Below are 11,640 nucleotides of genomic sequence, written 5' to 3' on the forward strand. Positions count from 1 at the left end.
GAACTGTGAAATGAAGCAACAGTCGATAATCTCATTGTTGCAAACAACTGAAGAAACTCCCTGGTTGCGCGAGAGAAAATTATTATAATTTTTAGATTTTTCATTATACCTTCTTTACCAGGAGAATTAATTTAAGAATTTTAATTAACTTTTTAAGAATAGCAGTTTGTGTGTTTCATATTATGGACATAATTCTTGAAATATATTTCCATAAATGTTCATGAGCCGGCCAAAGTGGCCGTGCGGTTAAAGGCGCTGCTGTCTGGAACCGCAAGACCGCTGCGGTCGCAGGTTCGAATCCTGCCTCGGGCATGGGTGTTTGTGATGTCCTTAGGTTAGTTAGGTTTAACTAGTTCTAAGTTCTAGGGGACTAATGACCGCAGCAGTTGAGTCCCATAGTGCTCAGAGCCATTTGAACCAAATGTTCATGAGAGGATGAAGAAGATTCAGCGATTGGATGATTTGTTAAATGAACATACGTCATCATTAATGATATTTATTTGCAATGGGATCTACAAATCAATTAATTGTAAGAATAATGTTTAAAATTTTTCATCAGGTTCGTAATTGAAAGCAAACCTCGGAAAGATTCAACGCTCTACTTCCACCTGCACTATAACAAAACGAAGATTTGATAAAAAATTTTTTTGAGAGGAATACATTCGATATGAGCTACAACAAAATTTAAATGCCCACAGTCTATTTGGCAATGTTTTGGACAATCAGCAGTTGTAACGCAAAACAACTTTGGTATTGAGGACTACAAAAAAAATTCGTGATTGTCAAGACTGATGGATATTCCAGTCTAGTACAGATGGAAGAATATAAGAATCCACTCCGATTTTGAGTTCAACGATGAAATATGGACTTCGTTGCTTAATCCACTCTCTTCCAAGGATTTATTCTGTCAGAACCTTTTCTTATTCCACTTTAAACCTGTTTCATGTTCACGTCCCTGACCATCTGTTCCTGAGATCATCTTCCTGTTTCTACGGCACGTTACCAGCTTCTATCCTGTACCATAAGCCATCGCCTGTCCTCCGTGCTGCCTCCACCAAACGCTGTACGTCGCCTACCCGGTGTCCGTATCCCGTGTTCCTGTTCCATCGACTTCACAACGAGATCGCTGGCTACATCGTCGAAAGAAGAATTTTGAAATTTTTTTTTGGGCAATATTGTAATTTTGGCTATGAGGCACTTTTCCTTCAATCTAATCTATGGAGCTTCTATATATTTCAAAATTACTGGATTTAGGATTTCCTATCTTCTTTAATGCCTGAGCTGGGGTCTATTCTTCCGGGTTTTCCAGGGTTTCCCTGTGAAGGCCAGTTTCCAACTGGGTAGACCTTTTTCGTAATTACAGCAATCTACATCTTCCCTGGTTATGTACTCGGGATGCGGGTATACCCCGGTACATGTAAAAGCTACAGCTTAGGTATTCTCGTAACTTATTGTCTTAACATGTTACCCATACTCTCTATAGTAAAATTCTACTAATTCAAAATATTCCTCTTTTGAATAAACAACCCAACAAATTTTTTTCTGTTAGCTCGCAAAGTGTATTATCATTAACTTTGCTCTCTGCGAGGGGCAATTGTAATATCCCTTTATATTCGATGAATTATTCAGATACAATTCTACGCTCGAATGACGTTTGCTAATTTTCTATCTTCATACTCGCAGAATCCCTGCGAAAAGTAGCTCATACAATAGCTACGCCATGAGCGCATAAGTATTCTTTGTAGTACTCTCTCTGGTGGTTGTAAGAAAAAAAAGAAAGGGAGATTCCGAGATTGTCTTCGTGCCGATTAGCCCGAGCTTGGTTTGGAAGAACTGTAATCTGATTATTGAGATTTATCACAGAAGATAACCGATACGAACTGTACGATTAAGAGGAAATATACATAGATTGCTCCTTCAAATAAAAGGAGTGTATTGGAAATTTGAGAATTAATGATATTTATCGATATATTGCGTAGTTGTTAATCAGAAGGGAATTTCCGATAGACTGGATACGAACCTGCATTTAATAATCCAAGAGCTCCATTACTTCTTCGGAAGGTTAAACATCATCAAAGCCAAATATCCGCTTGATATGAGGTTTCCCGACTGATTATACAACGCTCCCAAAATTACGAGGCACTATATTTGCACAGATTAGCAGACTGCCGCACTGCACGAGCCTGCAGAGAAGAAGATTCATCGCCTGATTTCATTCTGACAAGTAAAATTTCAGAGTCATTTTGAGTGACTGAGCTATGACTGTGTTTCCTATCATGAATGATTGATTGCTCGAACGAATTGAGAGCTACAGAATTACGTAGATAGGAGAAAAAATTACAGTGTTTTCCTACCTGCCGTTTGTTCCTGACTGGGAATATGGTTGGTGAATACCTTGCAAAATCGGGGCCAGGGACCTTTTTGTAGAATACGGTTTCATCTTGCTGTTCACCCAGTTCCGCCATATATTTGAGAGCCACCTTTATTAAGACACCGGAAATGTTCTTCGTTTCTTCTGCCATACATCTTTCCGTGAGTGACACAGAATGTTTCGTTAAGGAATTCATCTGCTGTATGTTCTGTGTTGCATGCACATTCACTATGATCACTATTTTGATAAGACGGCCTTAGGTAACAAAAAATTATTGTATTAATTGCGCTCCACTGGTTGAGGAAGCGTGAATATTGTTATTGCTCAGAGAACAGGAATCTGATAAAGTCGTTATAGCGTCCACGACAATATTTTTACATCAGTACGTTAGGAAGCATATCGTCAATACTTTTTTTATTCTTTGCTAGCTGAAGATTCATTCCGTCGTATACAACTGGAAATTGGAAGCCATAGTTGTCTGTCACAGTCATCAACTAACTCTGGCTTGATCCTCATTACGCTTCATAAGCCACTTTGTAAATTCATAGTTACCCAAACTTATGCCTGCCATCTTCATACAAACAAAAACCGCGCTATATCCGTGTCCTATTAAATTGAGTGGATATAAGTAAGGAGAAGGTATTTTCCATGCCCTGTGTGACGTCCGAATGCAGCGGCTAGATTCTAGATATGTCGCGAGTGTACAGGGTGTACCAAAAGTCCCAATACCCCCATCTGTGTAGTAATTCAATTTACTTGTTGCTGGTGGTATCGATTTTTGTGAGAGAAATGGCTGATTAACCCACATAGAAACTGGAACAACAAGTCGTCATGAGTACTTGGGTTCACACTGGGCAAACACTGAGAAATTTGGGAAATTAATTCACCATTAATGTCCATCCAGGTCACTTAGTCCATTCCAAAACGAGGATATGAACGGTTTTAAGTTTAAGTCTGGCATCTGTCACCGTAGAATCGTTAATGGGATGTTTATTTCCCGTGATCGCTTGCTTTACGACTTTTTGGCGAACGTTCCACTGATGCTGCAACTTCTGCACATCGTTGTTCTCTTCTTCTTGGTCTTCCAGAGTGCGGTTTGTATTTTACAGAAGCAGTTTCAAACAGCTGCTCCTCCGAATAAAATATTGTTGGTTTCGGTGGTGCAGACATATTAATCCTAATGGAGAAATCATTTCAAATCTAATTGTTTTCCCAGTGTGACCTCGTTCATGGGCCCAGATGCTGATGGCGATTTGTTGTTCCAGAGTGTAATTGGATTCATCGGTTATCCTTCTCACAAATCAATATTACTTGCCACAAGAAAAAGCAATTATTACATATTTAGATGTGGGGTAATGGGACTTTTGGTACAGCCTGTAGTATACGAACACTCTGCTACATACAAGTGTGTTTTAAATGCCATGGTACGTCACAAGATAATCGACTATGGACGTTGGATGTTAATCAGTGTAAGAGGCATGGATCATACAATATCGCAGAGTACGAAAGAATTGCTTCATCCGAGGTGAAGAACCCTAATGATTGATCTGCTTAATCACAGAGACAACATGCGTTAACACTCACGCAGGACAACCACAGGTGTCTGACGAATGGACGTAGCGCCATCTCCGCAGAGCCATACAGGGAAATCGTAGGGGTACAGTGAGTGAGACGGCCCCTGATCTGAGTGTTGGGCTTCATGTACCTTGTTGTACCAGGACTTAACTGCGACAAATGGACTGTATGCGGTGCAGCATCCGACAACCGATTCGCGCCTCAATGCCTCCCCATGACATTTGACCATTTGGCTTGTAACTAGCGTACAATGCGAACTATATGGTTGGCAGATTCAGTACTACGGAACGAAACTTGTTGGACTGCCTGCCGCAGTTGACCAGGCGAAAGAAAGTAAGGAAAACAGCATATCAAATGGAACCTCACACTGGAGCCAAACCGTGAAATCAGAGTGTAGGACGAAGTTCGACATGGAAACAGCTAGGACTCATGCACTAGACTCATATTCCGCAGAACAACTGCTAAAATTGCCATTCCGCTATCCAGATTTGGGTATTGTGTTGCTTCCCTCATATCGCTTGTGGAAAATATCGGGATCGCTCCTTTGAAAAATCACGGTAGATTTCGTTTTCCATTCAGGTTGTTGAACCGTTCCTAATACCCTCGTCGTCGACGGGGCGTTGTACTCTTCTTCCCTTCTTCCTTAGCAATAGGCGCCTCGTATAAGTTCAAGATGTTGTGGATTTGCATGACGATTTGACGTGATACCCTTTCAAGAAAAGCGTCCCGAGTGTTTTTATTAAGTGTAACAAAAACAGTATTAAATTATTCTTCACTGTATAGTACGATGGTCACTGTATTTTCACTGTCATATGCACCATATGAAAAAAAATCGTCTTTACGTTCTTCATTGAGCGTGGGACAGAGAGGGAAACTATTTGATAGCAGATGAATGATTGTCATAACAAATGCAAGTAGCATTAAATGTGTTTATGCTTACTATCCAATGGCTTGTTAAGGCGCAGCTGTTTCCATGTTAATTTCCTTAATCTGTAGAATTCCAATTAAGACTGCTATTAACAGAAGGAAATGCTCTTCAGCTCTGTCAGTAGTGTATGGCAGAGTAATCTGGCTTTTCTCTTCTCAAGGTTGATATCTACCAAGCCGGCTGAAAAGTAATGCCACCGTATTTTTTATGCGAAAACCCTTGAAGCTTTTTAAGTAAAAAAATATTTACTAACATTCTACATCTCTGTTATTCACATCTACATATCTGTAGTGCTCTACCGCTGCTGGGCTCAGAATTCTGGCGTGTAACACTGCCGTGTGTAATGGAATTATGTCGGTGCGTCAGAAACAGCATACTGTAATATCAAGTTTTGAATTCGAAGAGTTCGTGCACAAACGGAGCAGCCTCTATTTCAGCAAGACAACGCCGGATCACATGCGAGCGCTACGACATCTGCAACCATAAAACGTCATGGGTTTGCTAAGATCGACCGCCCTCCCATCCTCCATACAGTCTCGACTTGGCTACACCCGATTTTCATCTGTTTCGATTCGTGAAGAACCCTTTCGAGGACTCCACTTCGATAGTGGTGAAGTGGGGTATTCAGACCTTCTATGGCGACGGTATCAACAAACTGGTCTCTCGTTGGCAGAAACGTATTAATCGCCTGAGTGATTATGCTGAGAGATAAATATATCGAGATGACGAGTAAAGATATAAAACGTTAATATAGTTGGGTTTATCTGAAAAGCCTTAAGAGGTATCACATAAAAAGATCGGAGGCGCTAGTTTTCATCACACCCTCTTACAAAATGCGTCGCCTCTCATTTTAAATGGCAGATAAAAGAATAACTACCTAACTTACTCCATATCCATAAAACGTACTCAAAATTTTAATTGGACACTAGAACTAAGAAAGGTCTTTTGAAGTATGACTTCAGGAAATGTTGGTGGTCATGAAATACTATTCAAATATAATAAAGACAGTGTAGGCTACGTAAAACATTTTATTTTAGAAAACGATCTCCGGTTTCGACCAACATTTGATCATCGTCACATCGTGATGTCTTCTTTAAATGGAAAATTGTGATTACGTGTCTGTGTCTGTGATCCAAATATTTCCCACTACTACTGTATTAATTCTGATTTTATTCGCATTTGACTGCCACTGGCTATCACTGATGTACTGCTGGAGTCGATGGGAAGAGCTCTCGCCATTTATGAAAAGACAACTGCATTTCACGAAGCAGTTGCTGTTCACACCAGCCAAGAGCAATTAGCGCTCCTTGCCAACATCTCTAGATCATAGCAAGCATATATCTTCCTTCTGCTACTTATATAGTAGTTAAAGAGTTTTTTATTGTTCTATTTATCTTCATGTGTATTCTTATAGCTTTCTCACTACCCCTTTCACAAAATATGTAAGGGTCTGAGAATTGATCGGATATTGGTTGAAACAGGTCACCAATTTTTAAAATAAAACACTTTACTCTGTCTAGACTGTTTTTATTATGTTTTTAGCTAGGAAACGTCATTTCAAAAGCTGTTAAAGTGTGACTTTACTTTCTGCAGTTTCGCCTGGCTTTAGCTTGGATCTGGATGTGCCGTTTGCACACACAGTATCCAGGTAAACATTCATAAAAACCCGCAAATGTCTCGCACTAGAAACCAAAAAAAAAGAGTAATAATGTCAAGATACCTAGCGCTTTATGATGGTTGTAGAGTTTATGAGTCTAAGTGGTCGATAGTAAGTGTTCTCAAAATTCTGAAAACCAATGACCTGAACCAAAGCTTCAGTACAACAAAGATTTGCCTAAATAATGTTTAGTGTCTAAACAAGGAACAAAAAAAAATTTTCGATTTATAATAAAAGTTACATTTTATTAGTAGATTAAGGTAAAATACACTATTGGTCATTAAAATTTCTACACCAAGAAGATGACGTGCTACAGACGCGAAATTCAACCGACAGGAAGAAAATGCTGTGATATGCAAATGATTAGCTTTTCAGGGCATTCACACAAGGTTGGCGCCGGTGGCAACACCTACAACGTGCTGACATGAGCAAAGTTTCCAGCCGATTTCTCATACACAAACAGCAGTTGACCGGCGTTGTCTGTTGAAACGTTGTTGGGATGCCTCGTGTAAGGAGGCGAAATGCGTACCAACACGTTTCCGACTTTGATAAGGGTCGCAATGTAGCCTATCGCGATTGCGGTTTATCGTATCGAGACATTGCTGCTCGGGTTGGTCGTGATCCAATGATTATTAGCAGAATATGGAATGGGTGGGTTCAGGAGGGTAATACGGAACCCCGTGCTGGATCCCAACGGCCTCGTATGACTAGCAGTCGAGATTACAGGCATCTTTACAGCATGGCTGTAACGGATCGTGCAGCCACGTCTCGACCCCTGAGTCAACAGATGGGGACGTTTGCAAGACAACAACCATCGGCACGATCAGTTCGACAATGTTAGCAGCAGCATGGGCGATCAGGTCGGAGACCATGGCTATGGTTACCAAAAATGTTCAAATGTGTGTGAAGTCTTATGGGACTTCACTGCTAACGTCATCAGTCCCTAAGCTGACACACTGCATAACCAAAATTATCCTAAGGACAAACACACACACACCCATGCCCGAGGGAGGACTCGAACCTCCGCCACTGCGGTTACCCTTGATGCTGCAACACAGACAGGAGAGCCTGCGATGGTGTACTCAACGACAAACCTGGGTGCATGAATGGCAAAACGTCATTTTTTAGGATGAATCCAGGTTCTGTTTACAGCATCATGATGGTTGCATCCGTGTTTTTCGACATCGCGGTGAACGCACATTGGAAGCGTGTATTCGTCATCGCCATACTGGCGTATCACTCGGCGTGATGGTATGGGTTGCCATTGGTTACACGTCTCGGTCACCTCTTGTTCGCACTGACGGCACTTTGAACAGTGGATGTTACATTTCAGATTTGTTGCAGTCCGTGGCTCTACCCTTCATTCGATCCCTGCGAAACCCAACATTTCAGTAGGATAATGCACGATCGCATGTTACAGGTCCTGTACGGGCCTCTCTGGATACAGAAAATGTTCGACTGCTGCCCTGGCCAGCACATTCTCCAGATCTCTCACCGATTGAAAACGTCTGGTCAATGATGGTCGAACAACTGGCTCGTCACAATTCGCCAGTCACTACTCTTGATGAACTGTGGTATCGTGTTGAAGCTGCATGGGCAGCTGTACCTGTACACGCGATCCAAGCTCTGTCTGAGGTGGGGTTGCGTTGTTTTGGGGAAGGAGACCAGGCAGCAAGGTCATCGGTCTTATCGGACTAGGGAAGGGCGGGGAAGGACGTCGGACGTGCCTTTTCAAAGGAACCATCCCGGCAATTGCCTGGAGCGATTTAGGGAAATCACGGAAAAGCTAAATCAGGATGACCGGACGCGAGATTGAACCGTCGTCCTTCCGATTGCGAGTCCAGTGTGCTAGCCACTGCGCCACATCGCTCGGTACGATCTCTGCCTGACTCGATGCCCAAACGTATCAAGGCCGTTATTATGGCCAGAGGTGGTTGTTCTGGGTACTGATTTCTCAGGATCTATGCACCCAAGCTGCGTGAAAATGTAATCACATGTCAGTTCTAGTATAATGTATTTGTCCAATGAATACCCGTTTATCGTTGCATTTCTTCTTGGTGTGGCAATTTTAATGGCCAATAGTAGTATTAAACCAAGTCAAACGAGGAAAACTTTTCAACATACTGAAAAATTTAATAGTAATAATAAAAAATACGTATTATTTTTGGTATATTAGTAGGTGATAATACGGAAAATAAAACTTCATTTGTCAATGAAAGATACGAGTAATATATCACCTAAATGTTTCTACACCTGATAAAAGAAATTTGTCATGGAGTTGAAGAATATTTTTGCCATGTGCAAATTTTATATAAACTAGAGACAGTGTGTCATGAGATTACTTTCGCAATCGATCAGCACATGAAACGAAATGAAGAAGATTGTTACCGTGTGCATGGTTCCAGGTTCAAAATGTAACAGCAAAATATTATATTTCTAGCTCCAGATTAAAATATATGGCTCTAAGGGGAATGGACTCCGTAAGTGAAAATAAATTCTATAAACTCTTCGTTGATCCATTATGGATGTCGGGACGACGGCTGGCATGAAGTTCTTGATGCAGTAATTTACCAACAGCCGTATGTATTGTTGAAATTTATTTTATTTTATGAACTTCTATGTGTTACTAGTTTCGGCAATATATTGATGGTATGACGAGTGGGGCCTGAAGATGGCATCGATATAATGCCGAAACTGGTAGCACATAGGAGTTCATAAATTAAAATAAATTTATACAATACATACGGCTGTGTTGCATCAAGAAATGCAACTGGACAAGGAGCTTGAAGTTTCATTAGTCTAATCTGTATTTAGATGATATTAACGAACAACACAAAATCGAAAAAATGAGTATTTGTTGCAATAAAAGAGGACGTTAAATAGAGAATTAAGAAAGGAGCTATTCCAAAATTTTATAAAACCATGTGAATAGCTTTTGTGCGTGGAAGTGGGACGTGGATACTTGACTAGTTGGACGAATCACGGATTCTACAGAGTCTGAAACACGTCGTCGAATTTACATGATAAGGCTAGGTTAGGGTCAGTGTGGTATGAACGGTAGTAACAACTCAGCTGTGAGTAGCGAAAAATATCTCTGACATAACTGGAATGATATGTGGTCAGGATAAACAGAAATAGGTCCGAAGCGCACGACGACCACAGATGAGCTGGAATGATTTATGAAGTGCTTTAGTTATAGACTTAATAGGCAGTATCTTAATATCTGTGTGCAGAATATGAAGTCTTTTCCGGCAGATTTATTAGCGCCGCAAGCAAAACAAAGTAAGAAAACTCTTTTCTGCATTTATTCGTTCTTTCCACCTGACTACTTTTCAGTCTCTCATTTCATATTCATACTCCGTATGTAGGCGATTTTGAGACGCGTGGATGAAGGTCGTATCCTCTGTCCCTCGGGGAGTGTACGCGTCGGTGAGCGCAAATTCTGATCACGAATTGCTCGCCCGTGACTTTCCGATGTGATCGTTCTGCAGACCTCGTTTTCCAGCCACCCTACCTTCCCTTTCTTTCTCCCATGAGGGTAATACATCCGGGGAAGGGTCAATTGTGGTCACTTCTATCTGTGGTTCCGGAGCGAGGCTGTGGTCGTGTTAAGACTGCGTTACAGAGAGGAAGTTCTCGAGTTGTCCTTTCTGGCTGAACACTTCCGCAGCGGTCAGAAAGTTGTTCTGTACAAAACTCACATTTTAAATGTTACCTTCTGAAGAATAATGCTTTGTTTGAAGTTGGCGCACCCACTCCTTGAACCTAGGTAGACTAATAAATCATTCTTGCGGCGTAGAATAATATAAATTAATAGATCCCAAATTTGAGCTTCATGAAGAATTAATACAGTTAGAATGTTTCGCCAGATGATTGAAATATAACTGACTTACGCACACAACATCACGTTTCCTCGTAGTACTCAACACGGAAACTGTTTGTGGCTCTGGTAAAAATACCACAAATTGCTTAGCTTCAAACACAATCAACACCGTACGGTTAACACGGTTAAAATGCCAAACTCATCACTGTATCGCTTCAGAATACGTTTTGTAATCATTCTTGATTCTAAACAACTTTCTCTTCTTTTTGCATTTTGATGGCAGTTATTGCTTCGGTTCAGGGCGTTCAGCGTTGGGATTATCAGCTAATTCCATATAATTCACAAACTCAAGTTTTATTCGACTCAGGAATGAGAAAGCAATTATTTTCTATTACTCTCTGAAAGCCTGCAAGCGTGTAAGTCTTCTGATAAAAGAGTTTCCATGTAATCTTTCATCTGCTGTTCTTCCTAGGCCCACTAAAGTGGTTTGTACTTCATAAGTCCACCTACGGTTGTGTATCGTTAAGTAGCACAGCATATGTACAGGCTTCCAGCGTTTCTTCGTTCAATGAATCATAATTATAGCTTAGGATCTGTTTCTGTTCTAGTTGAATATAGTAATGAATTAAAGACGACTCGAATTCTTGCAAGAACATAGTTATTGTTTCGTGTAATCCCCAAACATGATTCATCACAGTTGTGGCATCGTGAGCGGAGTTTTCCATTTTTTTTAATAAAAAAGGAACAATGAAAGTAATAACCAAATGGAGATGTCACAGCTCTAGTGAAGCATATATTGGTATCCACAATTAAAGCAACAAACCGCTATTTCCCCGTCCTGTGTCTACATCACGATATAATCATACAAAACTGTCAACAGATGTCCGTACAATAGTGTTCTGCACGGAAGGTGGTATTCCGGTCAACGGACAACGGAAAACTACGCCAGCAACGACGTCAGGGCACTTACCAAACATGGTAATGTGTGCTAGGTCGCTGTGTATGCCATAGTCACAGACGGGGCGATACGCACAAAGAAGACGCCTACCAGACTCTCTGTGGTGGAGGTCCATAAGAAGAATGGGAGCAGGACATCCGCAAACTGGTGTGGCCCGATGGATTGATGTGGATCGTTCTGTTGCTTCTCAATTGTGGGGACAAGTTACAGAGACAGAAACACTATCCAGATGGGCAGGGCATGGTCGGCCATGTGTGTTATCAGAAAGAGAGGAGTGTTATTTGGGTGTAAGGTCATGACGGTACCGCGTTAGTACTGCGCGGTAGCT

Source organism: Schistocerca americana, chromosome 1 (assembly GCF_021461395.2).
Source record: "Schistocerca americana isolate TAMUIC-IGC-003095 chromosome 1, iqSchAmer2.1, whole genome shotgun sequence".
Classification (NCBI taxonomy): domain Eukaryota; kingdom Metazoa; phylum Arthropoda; class Insecta; order Orthoptera; family Acrididae; genus Schistocerca; species Schistocerca americana.